Source organism: Acyrthosiphon pisum, chromosome X, assembly GCF_005508785.2.
Source record: "Acyrthosiphon pisum isolate AL4f chromosome X, pea_aphid_22Mar2018_4r6ur, whole genome shotgun sequence".
Lineage (NCBI taxonomy): Eukaryota > Metazoa > Arthropoda > Insecta > Hemiptera > Aphididae > Acyrthosiphon > Acyrthosiphon pisum.
In genome coordinates this window covers 108,502,187-108,524,173 of record NC_042493.1, presented here as the reverse complement: position 1 = coordinate 108,524,173, position 21,987 = coordinate 108,502,187, and the positions used below count along the sequence as shown (strand labels likewise).

The 21,987-nt window shown below is 28.4% G+C and overlaps 1 pseudogene; it reads left to right on the top strand.

The window, feature by feature from the left end:
• Window positions 1–18,875: 18,875 nt before the first annotated feature.
• On the top strand, window positions 18,876–20,150 carry LOC100164486 (annotated as a pseudogene).
• Window positions 20,151–21,987: the final 1,837 nt, after the last annotated feature.

The following is a 21,987-nucleotide window of genomic DNA, read 5'->3' as shown; positions in this document are numbered from 1 at the left end:
TATGAAGTCAATGAAGTCTGAAAATATATTAAATAAAAATGGCACTGCGATTCTCGATGGGCGAAACACTAACTACTGACTAGTGTACTAGTATACTAACTGTACAATGAAGTCACTAGCACGCGATATACCTACGTAGTATTACAATGAACAGAAATAATAATGTTGTGTTTAAACTGATAACGACCTAATAACGACATAATTGTTTAGGAATTACGTACGATTTTCAATGTATATTTTATATCATGGTACAATATATTATTGCAGTGGTAAATTTCAAATTTGGGTAAAAATAAATACGGGCCCGTCGGCAGTCACGTATATCTCGTATCTAATATCTATCGTATCTATAACCTTGACTAATACCTACGAGTTCTCAGTACTATTATTATAGAGATTGTAATATTATTGTGGAGTGCATTGGGTATAACACGATATTATAAAATTTAGAATTTTGGTTGTCATAAATCTAATATTTTTTTGTTAAACTATAAAGTAAAAAAAAATGTTTTCGTAAAATCAATGAAATATGCAAAAAAATGTTCTTAAACCTAAAATATGCAAATTCACACAAAAATAACCTAAAATATGCAAAATTATGCAACAAAAATTTTTGTATTTGAAATATACGTACTATGATTCGAATTTGTATTGAATCAGAATTTCAATATGCACTTTCTAGAAAAATATGCAAATGCCTAAAGCCTTGGTTATGAGCAATTAACTTCTCTTTATCAAAACCATGCGTATCAATTATTTGTTTATGTATCTTCAAAACTTTACAACATTTTGACGTAATTTTATTTTAAAGCTATTTAATTGTCCTATTGACATACGCAATTAAACCAGAAATGTGCTAATTATTTTTATTAAATTTAAAAAAAGAATAAAAAGTTGGCAAAAATTAGTATTTTTAAAAGGAAATTGTACATTATTCCAAATAATTTATTATTAACTATGAGTTTTTGTTTTTTGTATCATAGGTAACAACTAAAATTTACCGAATAGTATAAAACTAAACGAATGACGACCAATTAACTGAGTCAATCCTAGGAAAACTAAGATTGTGACGATTAACAGGAATATATTATGAAAACAAAACTTTCAAGGTATTCTAGGTATATTAATGTGTTATTCAGTATAATTCAGCAGAATAATACAAAAAACAAAAAACCCATACCAAGTCATAAATTATTTGGAATAATACACGATTTCCTTTAAAAAATGCTAATTTTTGCCAACTTTTTTCTGCTTTTTTAATTTAATAAAAATAATTAGTGCATTTCTAGTTCAATTGCGTATTTTGGAGTGTTGATAGGACAATTAAATAGCTTTAAAATAAAAAAAAAATGCATAAAAATGTTAAAGACTTTTGAAAATACATAAACAAATGCGTGATATGTATGATTTTGATAAAAAAAGTTTGCCCATAACTTAAAAAATAAAAAATTTAGACCCAAAGGCTATTTCTTTATCATTTTGGCATACTTTTATATGACGTCGGCTGGTCACTTCACCCCGGAACACATTATATACATTAATATTTTTTTTTCCTACAAGGGCCTCATTTAAAACTTTGGCCCCTGGGCCTCAAAATGTCTTAATCCGGGCTTGGATCTAAAGCATGGGTCACCAAATGCCGGCCCGTGAACAAATTTTATCCGGCCCGCAGACAAAAAATAAAAACACATATTACAACATTCTAAAATCTATATATTCTAGGTGTTATTATTGTAAATTATTATTTTTGTTAAATGTTATTGGTTTTCACCGATTCACCGAAAACTGTTGATAAATTGGTCGCATAGTATATTATCTTATCTAAACTTTAATTGGGTCATTGGGTTACGTCTACGTAAAGTCAGTCAGTCAGTCGTTTACCTCCGTTGTATATTACATTGTAACTTTTTTCGTGTTATTTGCTTTGATTTATTTTTTCGATTTATTAAACAGTTAGGTTACGGTAATTTTTCAAATGTTTGTAATATTAATTATGTTCTTAATGTTTAAAAACAATAACAAATAATAAATTCGAAAATAATGTTCTCATTACATCCAATTTTAAAATAATACCTATTGTCCTATTATATGTTGAAAATATGTACTTAGCATTTTAATGGCCCGCGAAAAATTTTCAGATTCATAATGTGGCCCTCCAAAAATATTAATTGATGACCCCTAGGGTTCAGCTGATCTAAATCATTACCTTAGATATATACAACAACTATAGATAACCATCTCCTTTTTGTCATGGAAGTCGGCTGCCATTTGCAAAGCAGGCATTGTTTACAAAATAATATTATCATAGTATATATTTATATACATATATATATGTATATAAATAAATGTAAAATAAATGTAAACATTGGCTGCTTTATAGATGGCGGCCGATTTCAACATTGGTCACAACTGTAGTATAAATAGACGGCTATCTATCTGTTGTATATAATATCTATGAGCATTACGCTTTTACCCGAGAAAAATTACACACGAACAATTATTATATTACGCAGGAATGAATAAATCGGTACCTACCTACCTAAAGTATTTGACGGAATAAAAAAAATCGGGAAAGCATTACGTACACACGGACTTAGGTAATAATCCGGAATTTATTAGGTAGGTACACAAGAAAATTAGCTTGGCTGAATTATTTGTTTGGCCATCGGTCGAATTAAAAGGATGGCGATTCCATTTAGGTCAGAGTTGTTGTGGAAAAATTCAAGCTCTAGATTTGAGTAATGAATATAATCTAAATTCAGAAATAAACAATTACCTACCTAAAAATATTTTTTGGTCTCACTTTTTTGAAACCTGAAGATGCAGAAAACTGTTATACCGATGATATAAAAGGTATCAATTTTACCACAGAATAGTAAAGTAGAAACATTTACAGATTATATTTTAAACACGTCATATAATATAACCCCCGATTGTGGGGTTATATTATTAATATTATTAAACATTATTTATGTCATTCATCAAAATATTTTGAAAATTTTATCATGTATAGAAAATGATAAAATAAATATTTGATAAAAGTTTCAAGTATTACGATTATAAGTTTTTGAATAACGACAATACAAGAACATCGTTGTATGGGAATTTGTTATTTTACATGTGAATATCCAATGCCCAGCTTTAAAAGCTTGTAAAAAATTAATTTGATTTTCTTGTTTTTTGTTGAATGTAGGAAAACTTAAGGGTAATCTTGCATTAAAAATTCAAAGCTTATATAGTTTATATATACATAAATAAATATTATTTTTCTATGAATTTCTAACTCGAAATAATTTGCCATTTATTGTGATTTTGTTGAATTTTGTCAAAATATTAATTTCAGACGGTCATAAGAATTATTGTGAATTTACGCTCAACTTTTTTTTTAATATCCACTAACATCAACTTTTGAGGGACGCTGAATTACACTTTCTAATTTTTTGACAGACCGAAATTTTTTTATCGACAATAGTTACAAAAAACTAATAAAACTTACTCGTTCCTATAAATAGCTTAAAAAGAGTCGCAATATTTCGAAAATTGTATGGTGCTTAGAAACTGCTAATTTATTATTCATTTATTTAATCCATACGGACTTAAAGTCCAATAACAATATATAAATATAGTAAATCTATAATTATATACAATAACGTATAATATCATCTAATGACTATAAATTGACAATTCTCTTAAATTCACTTAAGTAACTCACAAATAAATCAACATTGTACCTAAATATTATTATCTTATTTTACAATATGATAAATTGGAGAATTAGACATTAAATTGGTTATTGCTACAGGCAAATAAAATAATTTTTACACATTTTAAATTACATAAACTTTAAAATTAATCATGGACAATAATTCGGGCTATCAATCAAATTATTGACTAGTTAATATAAAAAATGTAAGTCCACTGTTTAACTTCTTACTTAAGCTTAAAAATGTAAGTAATGACGTATATGGTGAACTTTATATACCTACTTTAGTTCTTTATATATTTGACAGTTTAAGGAAACAAACCGTAGAAATCTATTTTAAATATCCTCTAATTCTTTAACTAAACCTAATTGACAATGAGACCAAAGAGTAGATATTATAATATTATATTATAGACATGTATCAACTAAAATATAAACAATCAGTGAGATTTTCATCTATTTAGTCATTTTAGAGTTAAACTAAAAAAGGTGGGTAAGTGGATGTCGCTCTGCTATACGGTAGGTTATAAGTGGGTCACTGTATAATGGATGGTATTAAATTTGAATTCAATGATATAATATCACTGTATAAGAAAAACGATTCTGAGCGAAGACGGTATGTCAGTTTAGGTATAAGATATATTATATACTTATCTATGGTATTAAAAAAAAAATTGACCAATAATAGGTATCTATAATAAATTTCAAATTAATCATATCACAATATCCATTAGGTACTTACAACGCGTTATACATCAACTACAAATCGTAGTACTATCATAGATATATAATAGTATACTTTAGAAGTTTCATGTACCCACGAATAATATTATACAATCGCAACAAAATAACTAAAATAGTTATTCCAGGTTTTTTAATATGTAATTTCGTCCAAATTTGAACTTAAAATGACTGGCCAGCCGCTACCACCTGTGCCTGCATAATAATTTTATGATAGGTGCACAACAATAATAAGTTAACAATAATGAAATAACTGGCTATTCGAGCCAGACAATAATATTTAAATGGCAATAGCTAAATACAGCGCTTGTGGCTAAATAATAATAATAATATAACAGTACAAAATATGAATTAAATAAATCGCACTCGTGACATTATAACATAATAGTATTATGTGAAATAACGACGCGGTGTATCTTGACAAATAATAATAACAATATGCAAACGGCTATTAGAGCCGGCGGCGCTAACAATTTAATTTAATATTATAAAAAAAAAACAATAATGATATCCGGCTATTCGAGCCAGATCACGATATATAAAACAATATAATTTGATAATTGCAACTTAAAAGGCGATTCGCGCCTGCAACGCATAATATAATAAAAAGAACGATTTGCGCTCCTTTCGCGTTAACGGTAATTAACGGACTGACGGCTTAGGAGGCTGTGGTAATTATACATGGACCGGCTCGTCATCGGCGGTTTTACGTAATAGATAACAATAGTACAGCAGGTAAATATATATAATATAATACTTAAATTAGACAATAAAATTAATATGTCGTGTGTATGCCGTTCGGTGGCGGAGTGGTGGTACGAGGTAATATAATAATTATGAATATTTTGTTCGTTGGCTTGGACAGTATGATTTACCATGTCGAACGCTTTAGCAAGATCTAGAAAAATTGCCAAAGTTTTATTTCTCTTATCTAATGCATTATAAATAAAGCTACTGGCACTATAAAGAGCCTCTTCGGTACCTATGCCAGGTCTGAAACCAAACTGATTTTTTGATAATAACTTGTTTGTTTCTAAGTAGTTCAATAAGCGGTTTTTCATAATCTTTTCTAATATTTTTGAAAAATTACATAACATAGAGATTGGTCTATAATTATTAACTTTTTGTTTATCTCCATTCTTATATAATGGAATTACTATTGCAGTTACCTCTGGTATGTAGTCTAAAACCGAGCTTAATTCACTGCACAAGGATGATCTATCAGCTTGGTCTTGTAAATAATTATATATGTAGTTGATTATGACGTTATTTGTAAAAATTTCCAGTTGATTTGTATTAAAAGGTCTTGAAAGTTGATAATTGGCTTTTGTTATATGATCTATTAAGCAAAAGGCTTCTAATTCTTTATTAGTGGAATGTTGTGAATTAGTTATTATGTTATCTAATTCAATAATTAATTAATTTTCTCTTTGAAACGAGTCCATTAAAATATAATTTATACCATAAAAATATAGGTACCTACGATTTGTTGTTAAAATTTAAATATTTAAACTAGCTAATATTTTATGTGGATATTACCTTTGTAATATTACTGTACAAATGTATGATGTTTTAATACTCACAGTTTCTTCTTGTATTAAGTTAGCAATGAAACGGTATATTTTTTTTAGAATGAATTAAATTTAAAATATCATTTAAATAATTGTTAAATAAACATATTCACATACTTAAAATGTAAGAACAAGTGTTTGATTGACGGTTGTCGTAAGACTAAAACTGTATGTAATATGACAAACACGATATATAGGTATAATATTATATCACCTTATTTTATGCCAATGTAAGGGGGGTTTTTTTTATTTATTTTTTTTTTTTTATGAATAATAATAATACGTACTATGCATTGGGTGGCTTTTATCGATAAATTTTTTTATCTGTTGTACATGAATTGGCACATTTATTAATTTACCACTCTTAGGTAATTTTATTAAATATGAATTTGTATTTAATTTCCTTATTATAGGATATGGTCCATCATATCTATCGGAAAATTTATGTTTGCGTACTGGTATTTTTACTAATACCTGTTCGCCTACTTTATAATCTATGTCTGATCTATTTTTATCTTTATGTATTTTTTGATTCTCAAAAGCTTTTTTTAATATCTCGGGTATAGTGTCATGCACTTTTTGTAATTTATTTAATTCTTCGATAACTGAGTGTTCTAATGAATTTAGAATTACTGCAATGTCAAAAATTGATCTAGGTTCAAAACCATGGAGCAAATAAAATGGAGAATAACCAGTAGAATAATGCATTGCGGAATTATAAGCGTGTAAAACTATTTGTAAAACGTCGGACCATTTTTCATCATTTTGCATATATGGAATTATCATATCGATTTTAACTTGGTTTTGTTTTTCTACGCCTCCCTGACTTGTCGGTCTATAAGCAATACCTTCTGTTTTCTTAATATTTAAAGCGGTTAAAATGTCGGAAATTACTTTGGCAGTGAAATGAGTGCCATTATCTGACCTGACTACTTTCATTGCTCCGTAAGATAATAATAAATCAAGTAAGAATGCTGTTGTCGCTTTGGCGTCCGCATTTCTGCAAGCTTTTGCAACGCAATATTTAGTCACCCTACAAGTTGCTACTAATATATATCTGAAACCTCTAGAAGTCATTAAGGGTCCGACATAATCAATTGTTATATCCGAAAAAGGTATTCCATTTTCAATAGGATAAGTAAGCATTTTTCCTACTTGGTTTGATTTATCTGGTTTTCGTTTTTGACAAAGGATACAAAAAGTAACATATGACTTTATCCCTTTGTGCATAATAGGCCAATGGTATCTCGACCTAATTTTATTATAAACTTTATGGACTCCTAAATGAGCACCAGACATTTTATTATCATGAAAACGTTGTATTACTTCTTTGGAAAGTACTCTTGGAATCGCTAATACTAACTTAGGAATGCCTTTAATTATTTGTTTATAGTAAATTAATCCATTTTTATTATGTAAAACATATGATTTAGCATTCTTTTGCCATTTTATATCAATTAATTCGGGGTTTTCTAAAGCAGTTATTATATTTTTTAAATAACTATCCTGTGCTTGCAGGATTTTTATATTAACTGGTTCAATTAAGGAAACAATATTTGTATTTGGTTCATGTAATGCGACAGTTGTTTTGATATCCGTGTCATTAAAAATAAATTTTATCATATTGGAAATTATTCGCCAATTGAATTTATCCAAACCACACGCAATTCGAGGCATAGCTAAATTATTTAATTTATGCGTAATGCAAAATTCTTTTAATTTTTTTAAAATTTCAAAAAGCATTTCATAAGTTGGTTTTTCGTGATATTTCGTTTTAGTTATTAAATAAATTATATATTGGTTTTTAAATTTAAGAAATAATATGTCTCCTTTTTGTTTTGTTTTTAATTCGTCTATTTTACCGTACTTTTGTTTAAACTTTAGTGCAATTCCCTTATTTATAGTCAGATCTTCCGATACACAATGTACCAAATTATAAGTGTTATTAAAAACCGAAGAGGCACCTATGCCAGGTCTGAAACCAAACTGATTTTTTGATAATAACTTGTTTGTTTCTAAGTAGTTCATTAAGCGGTTTTTCATAATCTTTTCTAATATTTTTGAAAGATTACATAACATAGAGATTGGTCTATAATTATTAACTTTTTGTTTATCTCCATTCTTATATAATGGAATTACTATTGCAGTTTTAAATTTATCGGGGAATATGCAATTGCGTACACTTAAATTACATATGTATGTTAGTGGCCTCAAAATACTTTTAGCTATATATTTTAAAAGTTTGACCGATATTTTATCATAACCAGCTGAGGTGTCATCTTTAAGTTTATCTATTATTTGAGAAATATCCAATTCATTGATTTGTTCTTTAAATGCAGTATCAAAAGAATAATTTTGTAGTTCAGTAATATCTTCAGTATTAATATGATTATTACAATTGTTAGTTTTTTATTTCCCACCTGAATGAAAAAGTCATTAAAGAATTGTGTCACTTTATACGGTTCATCTAAAGTATTTATATCATTGTTATTGATAATTATAGTTTTTATTTCGTTTGAATTTTGAATTCCAGTGTCGGTAACTTCTTTAATTAATTTCCAAGTTAATTTGGGATTAGACGCTACCGCGGAAAATTTAGTTTGATAAAAGTTAATTTTTGCTCGTTGTAAAATGGTAGTAAAATTATTTTTATACTTGATATAATAAGACACCAACGATTTGTTATTTGGATGCATTTTCACTTTTAAAGACAACTTTTGTTTTTTTCGAGCTGATCATAAGAGACAAGCTGTCATCCAGTCTTTTAACCGTTTATATTTAGAACTTACTATCTTTTTTGTAGTAGCTATATCTTTTATATTTAATAATATAATATTATTATTTAATATGAATATATATTATATATTACCTAATTATGTCTATTGTCTAATATTTTCAAATATTTTCATTAATATGATAAATTATAGATGTATATTTTTAATCAACTGAACTACTTGAATCAAATTCACAAGCAATTATTAAATTGTTAATATTCAAACTGGTACAGTTTTAACAAAAAAAAAGGTGGGTAAGTGTATGTCACTCTGCTGTACAGTAGGCTACAAGTGGGTCACTGTATAATGGATAGTATTAAATTTGAATTCAATGATATAATATCACTGGATAAGAAAAACGATTCTGAGGGGAGACGGTTTGTCAGTAGGTATTAGACATACCTATTATAGGTATACTTATCTATAGTATTAAAAAAAAAAATTGACCTATAATAGGTATAAATAATTAATTCCAAATAATCATATCACAATATCAATCAGGTAACGCGTTATACATCAACAACAAACCGTGGTACTATCATAGATATATAATAGTATACTTTAGAAGTTTCAAGTATCCACAAATAATATTATACAATCATTACAATCACAACAAAATAACTAAAATAGTTATTCCAGGTTTTTTGATATGTAATTTCGTCTAAATTGGAAATTAAAATGTATCATTTTTATGTCGGAATTTTTAACTATTTTTATTAATTATTAATTATATTTTACTTTATACCTACTTATTTTAGATTCTGAGTGGAACGATAAATGTATTGATTTTACAATGATGTGTGTTTATTTTTTTTTTGTGTCTATATACACGATAAGTAGTTGAAATAATGCTTTGATTTTCAACTTCAGTATCTTGTTCGATGGGAAAGTGAATATTGATATCGTTAAATAATTAGCAAATTATTTTGAGTTAAGGATTCATAAAAATTTTAGATTCTGAGTGAAACGATGAATGTATTGATTTTACAATGATGTGTGTTTTTTTATTTTTATTTTTATTTTTTTGTGTCTGTCATCACCTTTTAGGACAGTAGAAGTGCTTCGATTTTCTTCAACAGTATCTTTTCTGATAGGAAAGTGAATCTAGTTGGTACTTTGGGGGGTCAAAAGTAAAATTTTTCCAGTAGTTTTCAAAAGCGCCGTGAAAAACAAAAGAAAAATTAAGGAAAAACGGGAATTTTTACGCAAAACCTGTTTTCGAAAAAATTGATTTTGGTTTTTGGTGTAACTTTGAAACAAATAACCGTAGATACATGAAATTTTCACTGGTTGTTTATATTTCTATTTTCTATACATGATAAAATGTTCAAAATATTTTGATTTGTTTTGAACTGTTTAGGAACGTATTCAGTTTCCAATATTACTCCAGTTCTCCAAAGTTCTAAAATCATTTAAACACTTTATATTTATATTTAAAGAACATAATATAGCAAATACAAAAAAAAAATAAATTAAAATAAATAAAAAATATTTCACTATTACATTAAAGACAATTTTATAACAATTGTATAAATAAATAATAAAATGCTATCGTTTAAAGTGAGAAAACTAAATAATATAAGAAGCGTGATTTTTACAGTAACACGTCATATTTATAAAGAAAACCATTTTTCACTGTTGAAACTGAAAGCAAAAAAAGTTTATATTTTAAAACAGCTATAATTTTCCTATAAACATCACAGTAGGTACCTAGTATTGAATAGTTGGTAAAACTGCGTAAATTTAATTATCACTCCTCAAAAGTTCAAAAACCACCAAAACAAATAATTTGTCAACCGAGTCTACGGTTTCGGTGTGCGTTATTTGAAACACCCCGTTTACGAGACAATTGTTTAAGTCACGTCGAGACCACGGCCTAGCTATATAAACCTACGTATAATGCTCGCGAACACTTATTATGAGCAACGAGGCTTTTTATTCGCACGTCAAACTCGTGACTCTGTTGTTATCACAGTCGCATTTCTGTATCGCCACATATTTTAAGAAAATATCATATTAAAATGTTCAATAGATACTTACATGTGAAAACAAACCGCCATAGTGCATAGGAAAAATATGAAAATGCATCGTTGATGAACTCATTAAAACTATCACTTATGAAAAATGCACAGATCGTCCCGTAAATTTTACAGATCAACGGTAATTCATTCTGGGGAAAGATAATGGATTCGGCCATTCTCAAATTTTCCACATTCATTGTTGCAAATGATACTATATAAAAAGAAATTAATTAAATTATAAACAAACAGATTGTCCAATTTTTTTTGTTGAAAATTCAAATTTTGATCACAACATTTACCCCCTTTATAATTGAGTTAAAAACTGGTATCTGGTCTAGGGACATTTCTGCTTCGATCCTCGAAAATTTTATAAATATAGGACTTTTATTGAAGGATTTATAGGTCTTTTTGATATGTTTTTCAAATTAGTATTATATAATATAATATACTAGCTGACCCGACACGGCGTTGCCCGTGTGTTAGTTTCTTTTTTGGCATTTTCATAGGCTGTGTGTTAGTGTTTAATTTAATTGTATTGATAGTAGGTACTAATATTACGTGGAATTCACAATTTAATTGTGTTTTGTGTATGTGTGTGTAAAATAAAAATAATCAAATAAATACTTAGTATTAAATTGCAAAAGTTTTTCCAAATGTTTTTGATTTACGACCGGTGCGGTGCAGTCGTAGCAATGTGCATTGTGTCTAGTGTGTGTTCGTTTGCGCAAAATGATTGAAGGATGGATATTTATAATAAAACGGCGTTCGAATCGGCTTTCGTCATGTTCCCGGTGTAAACAACAACGTATTTTTCTTTGAGGTACTTTCAGGCACATACGTCAAAATAAGCGAACGGAAAACGTGCTCAACGCATCTTCAAAAAAATATTGCCTATTATAATATGTGCATATAATAACTTTAATAATTTAGTTTTCGTTATTACTGAATACGTGATCGAAACACGTAATGTCCTTATATAGTACAAACCTCGGATTCACCTTAGATTTGTCTACAGTCCAAATATTTATTTGGGGAAAATGTTCTGCACAGTAAAAATAAAAATATTATATTTACGTTTTAAATATTATATAATATTATACTCTATATAAAATATATAAAATATACAAATAAACAGGTATATGTAGTACCTGTTAAGATTGAATTTTCTATGATAGGTGACAAAAGTGGTAATTTATTATTATTTTATTACTGCGAGAACTCTAAAAAGGGGAGGGCATTCAGGGATAACTGCGAATAATTCTCAAAGCTGATCCAAAATAATTTATAAATAATTAATGCCACTGAAATATGTGTTCTATAGATAGGTACTAATTACTAATAACTAATTATTATTTGAAACTAATGATGTATGCACAAAGGTGAATCTAATGTACCTAATACAACAAAGAGTAACTAGGTGTCTAGGTACTCTGGATTTACCCTCACATTAAACCTTTGTATGCAGAAATATGCCATATGATATTTAATTAGCAACATATCGATTATAGATACCTGCTATAACTACCAATCTAATTATTTTCGCTATTAATAAATACATAAATTATACATTTATACATCGATTAAGTAGGTTATAGTTGCAGGTACGATTCTATGAATATACATATAGTAACTCACCTGCTTGCAAACATGTTCAGTATTTACTATTTAGTATTTACCCTTTTGATTCATTAATAATACAATTATTATTAAAATTTTGATTTTTCAATATGTTTAGTATAGGTACCTACTTAAAGACTATAATATTTTCAGATAGGTACTTAGATGTTGTATGCTATGTGAGTGTCAGGAAACGAAACAAACTATTCTTGATATGAAAACTTATCTTTGTAACTATAAATATTGTCAAACAGACGATACTTGAAAACTGTTGTTACGTCCATCTAAAATTCAAACGAGTAGCTATTGAGTTATTAAATCATTTAAATCTAACGTAACTAAATTATCGCTAATCCTTGCATAAAATACAAAATAATATACATTTTTATTCTGGTGCCTACTCAGTTATTCTTGGACAATTTGTTCAAATTATAAAACAATAATAGGTACCTAGTTATATTATTTTTAAGTGTGCGATATTGCGATAGTGCGATACGAAGGATACAATTTTCATAGGTAACGATTTGTAGAAAACATTTTTTTTTTCTAAAATGTTTAAGCTTTTCGATATACCAATTAAAAGTGTTCATATATTTGTATTACTTTTAAACAATCACTCAGTATATATACAATTTTTTTATATTACATTCAATTATTACACCTAAAATTATAAAATATAAATAAATTAAAATAAATTATAATTTTTTATTACTATTATTTATGTTCATAAAACCTTTTTTTTTTATCAAGGAATTTCGAAACTTATATAGTACTTTGAGAGATTCGTATAAATTTCGTGCTACGTTGTTTTCCGGCAAACACTAACGTAACTATTGTGTACTTACAAAATAAGATTACGTCGGAAAATGTATACGTAACCATATTATGTATTTATGTATATTATACCTACGTATTTTTTCTCAAAACACCAAATTCAATTCACCACTCAGGAATTGACGACGCGACAATGCCGTTTATCTTTATTTATTCTTGTTTGGGTAGGTACTGAATATAATTATTCTCTATACGTATTTTTTATCCTAAATAAACGGATTTTTTAAATTAAAATTAAAAATACCAGTTGGACCCATGCGTACTACAGCGTACAATCATAGGCGTGACTAGACTTCATCCGCAGGGGCAGCATAACTAATGACCGGCGCCACCTAATCTAATCGAAAAAAACACCCATTACCCCCTGGCCACTAATAATTGGGTGGAGGGGGGGGGGGTAGTCCCACCAATTTTACATTTATATAGTTTAAAAAAGTCTATATATTCAAGTAATCTATAACAAAATTCTATAAATAGTATGTACATAGAGGTACCTAATATGTTTAATAATAAGAAGAATATTGAACAACACCTTATATATTTATATTATAAAACAATACGTATATCATTATAAGTTATAAGTTATAACAATTGTACCAGTTGGCAGTTACCCGCATAATGTTATTACCGGAATTTGTGATAGAATCATAAATCAATTCGACAATGCAATATAATATTATTAGAACAAAATAAACAATGCATGACATTTTTTTTTTTAAATAAAAGCTGTAAACCACTAGATTTAAAACTTGGTTGACCGGCGCCTTTCGAAAATTGCAGGGGCAGCCCAGGCACCCACCGTAGACACGCTTATGCGTACAATTACAAAGGCGTGATAAATGATGTAGTAGGTAGTAGGTACTATGTTCGAGAGTTTTGTGAAAACATTTATTTTTTATATGTACGTTCCGAAAACCATAGAGAGAGCACGTTAAGTGTTTGTTTGTTACGTTTTAGTATTGAATAACTGAAAATGCATTTTTAAGGAGAGATTTCATTTGAAGAAATAATTATTCTACGTATATAATCGTTTTTGGCTGTTATATTAGCAAAAATGGATTTGTTAGAAGCGTATTATAGGTATCCATTATACACGGTTACCATTGGTGTTTGTGAGTTACGTATCCATTAGAGTTGTTGGCCAATGGCGAATTTTTGTTTCATTTAAACATATAATTCAATACCTAACGTCGAGACTGGGTGCGATAATCTGCATATTATTCACGGTGAAAAGTGCGAGATAACTAAGATTAAAATACCTACTGGGTGTTATGAAATAATTGTTTTAGAAAGTAAAATACGTGAACTTTTAAAGGACATCGGCGTGTATTATTTCAGTTTTTTGACTAATAGCAGCACATTGAAATGTACAAACATTAAAGCATAATATAGATGTTATCTGAGTTCTACATATGGATATAATATAAAATCATTACTTATAACTTAAACTGTTAAACTAGTCCAGTAGTACCTACCTTCCATTCGACCTGAACATGTTTTGATACGTTCAAATATTAGTAATAATTCTCTGACTAAAGCTGAAGCTTCAAGACCATTGCACAAATCAGGTTCAAACACAAGTTCCATTAGCCCTGTTCCAGCACGATTTAAATCTATAAGTGAACTAAAGAATACATTAAGTATTTCAAAATATATAAATGAACATGACATGTTACATCATGTTATGTTCTTATAATATATGAAGACATTTAAATTTAATATACTTAATACATTTTTAACTGTATTTCTACGGATCGGTTTTCTTTTATCGTATCCCTAACTTACGATGCAAATTGCAACTAATTTTTCAATTTCACACATACATTATTATAAAATATAAATACATTTCTATTTCTGTCGTGTAATATATATTGCTACATAGGTATCTACAAAGCCAACACTGTATTAAGAAAATCATTTATTGTTAAAATAAAATTGAATTTTACATTATTTGTACTTAATAATTATGTAGGTATTTAAAGGAAAAATATTAATAGTACAGAGATAAACTAAACGACAAAAAAATAAGTAAATACTAAATAGTGTTAAAAATAGTTTAATAATTATTATTTAAACAAAATAAAATAAAATTCATATTACTATTATAGTCATAAACATACACATTTCTTGAACTTGATTTTTCTAGACTTTTTAGCCGCGAAATATTTAATGATTTTTTTTATAACTTAAATGTTCGTACTTTTCTTATTCTATAGCTAATAAAGCCAAGTCAAAAATAAGATCTTGGGACATGGTACTTCTAAAATACGTAAAATATCCTTTTCACGGAGTGGTAAATTATCTACCCTGACCATCACATGTGCACTCTTATGAATAAATAATAATATACTTATATACGTACTCGTATGCCTATATAGATAGTATTAAATATATAAACACGGGTGTTCTCATGTTCCTTAAAATACAACAGTTATTATTATTTTTGTTTATTTTATAAATAAAGGTACATTACAATATTACATAACTCTATAATTGTAATCCTATTTATCACTTGTTTTCTCGATCACAATATGCGTCAGAAGTTAGTATATAATCAATTAGTAGGTATACCTAATATTTATAAACTATTGAAATATAATAACCACACCTACCATAATTACTAACTATTACCATAAACTGTTAAAACACAAATTAACAAAACGGTTCCGGTGGCGGTCCGTTCACGTCGAACCAGGTCGGCCCAACGTAATATTCCGGCGGAGGTGGCGGCGGTGGAAACGCTGTGATCCACGGACAATCCACTTGCGTGGACTCAGCCGTCTCACCGGATCCACCCCGAGCCTCTGCGGTTGGAAGCTGCGCATCGTCGTCTTCTTTAAATACATGAGAAAGATTATTATTACAATATTATCGTGACGTCGGCGTAGGTGCCATTCGTTTGAGCTCGACTTACCCTGTCCTCCGATGGGCAGCAGAAATCCAGATCAAAACGCGGGTCGGATACTTCCGGTGCGAGCTTATCCTCTCACCACCAGTGGAGGACGTCCCGCACCTTGCGGAAGTTCAACAGTATGAAAATGGCCACGCGCCGAACGCCGAAAGACATAACGGTGGCGTACACTGTGATGCTGACTATAGGTAGACACAAAATAAAAAATTTAAAAAATTAAAAAAAAAAAACACACAATGTGTCATCACTGTAAAATCAACACATTAATCGTTTCACTCAGAATCTAAAAATATTAAAGAGTACAATATTTTTCTGACTTGTTAAGAAAATATGTTATTTCGATGGAATTAAGTCGAATATGGTTGGTAGTTGGTTAGTCGTAATTCAAATAAGTAGATAGGTACTAAACCTACCACCTAGGTACCTACTAAATTATATATTATAATATAGAATCGACAAAATCTGTTTTTACCCTAAATCCATATCGGTATAGTAAATATTTATCCCTACCTATGTTGCCCCAATTTATTCCCAAGCGTGATGCAGAAAAGAACTCCGGAAAAAAAACGGCGGTTCAATCAATCTGTCGTGACATTATTTTACCATAATAGGTAATTCATTATTAATACTAATTAATTTACGAGTTATTTATGAAACGAATACGAGGTATGGCACATCCAAGTATTGAACGTTTTAAAACATTGACGTATTGCTCTTCGACATAGTATCTAATGTACATATATTGCCTATCCAACGTGCCGTGTTTCACCATTATTATATTATAAAATTAAGCCGGACGTCAAATTCACAGAGATGTGCATAGGTACTGCTTATCTCATATGGACGTGCCATTGAACGTTTAACAATTTGATGTTAGGAATTAAATGCAATAAAAAAGGTAAAATTTTAATTTTATTTTTAACAAAGTTTAATAATCAAGAATTAAAGTGATCAAAGTATAAAATATATTTAAATAAAAGCATAATTTTATTAGGAGCACATTGCATCTTCACGTTTGGTGTTTGTGAAGAAGTGGGGGAGGGAGGGTCATGGGTGTTCCAACATGTTAATGTTGATGAGTGATTGACATAATTAACATGAAAATTATAGTATTAAATAGTTACGGAATCAAAACCTTCGTTTTTCAGCTATTTATTTGAAACTTTGAGAAACTTTGTCAAACTTTGATTGGCTGTATTTCGGTTGAACTTTGGTCTAAAAAAAATTTTTACCAACAAAATGTTAGAAAATTTAGTAGCTTACAATTTTGTTTCAACCTCTAAAACACAAAATATGATTAGTTTACGAGATATAAGCGAAAAACCGAAAAAAGTCATCTGAAAGTTTTGGGGTTTTTGAACCCTGCCCCCTAAGTTAGCACAGAGTCCTCGAGATAAAAAACTTAGGAAAGACATCTTAGAGTACCCCTAGACAACCTGTAAAAGTTTCATTAACTTCGGAATACTTTCCAGGTAAAAATTGGATATTGACTGGACTATAACTATTAGTATCTAAATAAATTCATGATTAATGAACAACCATCGTCTACAATCTTGTTATGATAATTTACTTATAATTTACTTGTCGATCATATCAGTTTGTAAGTAGTATATTTAAGATTACGACAACCAACTGTGTTCCTCCCCCTACAAACAACCTAAAAACAGCTAATGGCCATAGTTGACGGGCTTAAGGTCAAAAAAAAAAAAACATTTACATTTATTTAATAAATAAAATCAAAACATTTTATAAATTGTAATATTTTTCGTAACCATGGATAATAATTTTTTTTACAGTTTAGTGATCTAAGGTTATTTGGATATATCATTATTGTATTGTTATCTGTTTATAAAAATAGTGAAACATTTACGCTTTTGAATAGATATGACGTTCTGGAATTCAATATTTTGCAAATCTCAAGTTGTGCTTAGTGCAATGAAGAAAGTACCAACGCTAAGCATATTAGAAAAAAACACTTTACAGCACAAAAAGACGTGTCTTGAATTGAGAAATGTGAAAGACAAGTACGTGTAGCTATATATAATTTTTTAATCATAAATAAAATTACTCCTATCTCTTTTCAATCACATAATTATAATATCTCTATGGACCACGTACTAGATGCAGGCTAGGATTAAGTAATTTTTTTTAGCTATAAGCACCAAATCAGATACCTAGGTTTTCAAGCTAATTTTTTATCTCCATACATTTCTAATCTTATAAATAACATTATATGCGCCTGGCGTAAAAGTATCCTTATTTTATATCAAAAAGACGCAGGGAAGCTAAATAATAATGGAATCTACCTACATCAAAGGCGTAATTACATATTTTTCTAGACTCTAGAACCTAAAGGGATGGAACAAATTAAATTACAATACGAAACATTTAAAAAATCGAAGTATTTTAAATAATATCTTCTATTATTATACGTAGAGGTTTTTTCGAAATCATAGATAAATTTAAGAGTGGTAATTTTGTTTTTAGAATTTATATTTTATTAGAAGACCTTTTTAAGTGATTCATTGTTTAAATTTTGAAATTTGATTCTTGAAATATTAGAGACCATATTATAGTTAAGTTAAATCTAGTTTTATTATAAAAAAAACTCGTAATATTATAATTACCTACCTGTAGATTATTAATAGATATTTTTGTTATATTCATAACTATTTTAATCCGTACGGTTATATGCCTCGAAAAATGCAAAGCAAGACTTCACTGAAGGATGACATCCTTAAACTGATGGATAATTTGGAAGTCAAAGGAGGAAGTACAGATGCTGCAATTGAAAATTACGGTCCAAGAGTAGATAATACATCACGCACGGGTAAACATGTCTATATATACAACAATAATGAATGTTTCTTTCTTTCTTTGTTCTCTATAGACTCGAAAACTACTGGAACGATTTGAATAAAAGTTATACCAATAGATTCCATTAGACTTGGGAAGGATTTTTTCTTTGTTTTTCGACCCATACAGGTCGCTATAGAGTGACTCACACAGTCACACTTAGTCACACATTTATATAGATTCTGCTAATAAAACTTTAATACAAAATATATTTTTGTTTTTATTGTATGGTTGCCATTATTGGTTACACATAATATTATAAAAGTTTTAATGATTGGATATCATATTATATTATATCATATCATGTTGTATTATATTTTGTATATAAGCTCATAAAACTATTAAAAAAAAATGAAAAATTGAGTATCAGCTATAATATTATGTCCTATAATATGTATATGTCTATACAAAGAGTGTGGTTGAGGTTTTTATAGGTGAAAACAAAATGTTCTCTAGGTCCATACGTTCTTGCTGCTGGTATTACGACATTTCTATTAAGTAAGGAAATATGGGTAGTCGACCATAAGTTCCCATATGTGTTAGCTACAATCGGAGTATTTTATGTCGGTTGGAAAAAATTCGGAGCATCTTTGGCGAGCTCCATCGATAGAGAAATTGACGTATGTATTGATTGAAATTATTTTTATTAAATTCTTGAAATTTAATATAACTAACTAATATAATATCTCATTTGATTTAGGAATATGAAGCGTCTTGTAGTTCCAGTTGAATAGGTGAGATCGACAGTTTAAGGAAAACGGTTGAACATCAAAAAATAGAAGTGTGGAGAACTGAAGCACAAACCCAAACAATTCGAGCTAAACGAGAGAACGTAGCTGTTCAGTTGGAAGCTGCGTATCGTGGACGGCTCATTCGAGCGTACAACCAGGTATTATATTTAATTGCAAAAAAGTATTTTATAAATATCTATAATATTTTATTTATTTTAAGGTAAAAAGACGTTTGGATTATCAAGTGGATTTAGCTAATCTGACACGCACGGTACAACATAAATTTATGGTAAAGTGGATCGTAGACAATGTAAAGTCTAGTATTAATGAAAATGACAACTTCAAAAAATGTATTAAAGATCTGCAAATATTAGCTGCAAAAGAAAAATAATGTTTGTGAAACGCTAAGCATATTAGAAAAAAACACTTTACAGCACAAAAGGTGTCTTGAATTGAGAAATGTGAAAGACAAGTACGTGTAGCTATATATAATTTTTTAATCATAAATAAAATTACTCCTATCTCTTTTCAATCACATAATTATAATATCTCTATGGACCACGTACTAGATGCAGGCTAGGATTAAGTAATTTTTTTTAGCTATAAGCACCAAATCAGATACCTAGGTTTTCAAGCTAATTTTTTATCTCCATACATTTCTAATCTTATAGGTAAATAACATTATTCGCGCCTGGCGTAAAAGTATCTTTATTTTATATCAAAAAGACGCAGGGAAGCTAAATAATAATGGAATCTACCTACATCAAAGGCGTAATTATATATTTTATCTAGACTCTACAACCTAAAGGGATGGAACAAATTAAATTACAATACGAAACATTTAAAAAATCGAAGTATTTTAAATAATGTCTTCTATTATAATACGTAGAGGTTTTTTCGAAATCATAGATAAATTTAAGAGTGGTAATTTTGTTTTTAGAATTTATATTTTATTAGAAGACCTACGCGTCTATAATATAATTGGACTAAAAAAATATTAATTATAATTATCGTGAAAATAATTTTATAGTGCTTATAATATGTACACAAAGTTATTTTTCCTTAAAATTAGAAAAATTATACCTAGTTATGTTTTCTCATCAATAACCAACCCAAAAACTAGCTGTTTTTATATAATAATAACAGTGGGAATTGCTCACCTTGCCTCGCATGAATGACACCACTGTCCGTGGTCTAGATGGTAATAGGTGTGAAGTCCTCTGTTAACACATAATATAAGAAAACAATATTTTTGGGAAGAAACTGTCCTTTTATCTTGATATTGTAGAAAAAATATTTTAGTTATAATAATATATTAATTACAATTATTAAAAATAGTAGCATATTATGAAATAAAACAATTTTTTGTTTTTCTCAATTGCTAAGAAAAGTAGTAAGGTTTTTTTCATTTGACCTCAAACCCCTCTCACTTTAAAAAAAAAATAGTACTAGATGTCTAGATAACCAGATTTGCTTTCAAATCAGATAATATATTGAAGTTGATGATTGAAGCATTTTAACTGCTCAATAGGTAATGAGTGATGAGTGATGACTATATTATAAAATAAACACTTCACTGTAAAATCAATATTATATATTCATTGATTCAATCGAAATCTAAAATATCATGAAAATCAAATCAAAGTCATATTATTACCTACTTAAAACGTATCATTTGTGTAACTGAAATATAATAAACAAACACTTTTATGTCTTACAATTGTGGACAATTTTCTTGTGATTTGTTTTTAGTTGATTTGTGCAGGTTTTTAAAAAATAATTCTAAATAATCATATATGTCTGCATTATTAACCGAGGTACGATTAATTTACACAATATATTCTATAGCATAATATTTTCAATGACACTGATAGAAATAAATATAGATATAATAAGTTTATTACTTTAAGTTGACCAAATTATAATTAAACCTGACGATACAAATAAGCGTCATGGTCAATAAAATTGTTAGGTACACATTATAGAATAACATAGTTAGTGCCATACGGCACATTATACACATCCTTTGACTGTGTAATATATACGATTATCATGAATCTAAATTTAATAATAATACCTAATATATAGTAATATATAATACCAAAATAATTTAAAATATTGTGTTATTATAAAATATATTCTAAAATATACCATTAACTAAACGTTTTCATGTGTTTAAAACTATTTATTTTTTTTGTAAATGTTATCAAAATTGTCATGAAAACAAA